Raw genomic sequence first — 1,104 nt, 5'->3', positions numbered from 1 at the left:
ATCTACGTAGCGATAAGATGTAAAGGTGCTGATGATGTCTATAAGGACTAGGAAGATCAAGCTACCACAAATAGGCAAGTATAAATCACTTTGCGACTTTGCCCAACAACGAGAAAACACTCAGGCACTAATCTGTCTATATAAATAGAAGGCATCGGAGCACTTTCGTAAAGGCCCTCTACAAGTGGCCAGATCTTTGATGGCACCTTAAATTGCGGAAGCTGTTTAAGATATCGGGAACTTTAGAGTGATTTCACACTGAAGACATACTCCTCAGAATACGGACATGAAACGCAGAGTTAGATTGCCAGCCAATGCAAGAAAGTTAATTATTCTGACAATCTGCAAGAGTACGACTCATACAGCCCTGAAAGACTACTTCCATAACAGTAGATTTTAACCCCTTTCCTCTTTAAATTAATGCCATCGACACAGCACTTAGGCAAGTATCAGGGGATGTAAACTAGGTGCAAGCATACTTGCTTTGATTGACCGTGGGAAAATGGTGCGAATTCATCAACAAATGTCCCTCACCCTCACTTGTGAGTTCGAATAACGTACTTGTATTGTTGGTAGGGTGCATGTCCTTCTTAATAAAATTTTAGCTGCTAGGTAGTCGGGTTTTTTTACCCTTGTGCATGAATTTGGTGTTGTAGCACATTTCAAAAATGGAATTCCTCTTTTTTGAGCTTTATTATATTAAATTATCTTGAGTGCAGCATCTGCAACTGCGACACTTTTAAGGCCTTCACAACAAAGAATTATTTTATTCTCAGTAATGTTGCATACACTGTCTCTGCCAGTTCCTCCCATGGTGTCGTCTTAATCTTCCACTCCCTGATTTTGTGTCGTCCATCTTTGACTCCTTTCCATCCTTTCTCGTTGGACAACACCAACTTGTCTTGTGGGGGATGTGCCATCTCGTTCCAGTTTAAATTGACTGACCTGACGTTTTAGTGAATAAAGTTAACTATTATTTTTGACAAAGCATGAAGGATGAATATGAATGCGTCAATCCGAGGGACACACACAGGTAGTTGGGGTCGATTCTGACTCAGTTGGGAAAATGCGCCTTTTCAAGCCAAATACCACATGGTGAATGCT

The sequence above is a fragment of the Echinococcus granulosus genome, assembly GCF_000524195.1.
Source record: "Echinococcus granulosus chromosome Unknown EG_S00069, whole genome shotgun sequence".
Lineage (NCBI taxonomy): Eukaryota > Metazoa > Platyhelminthes > Cestoda > Cyclophyllidea > Taeniidae > Echinococcus > Echinococcus granulosus.
Note: the sequence above shows the minus strand (reverse complement) of the source record.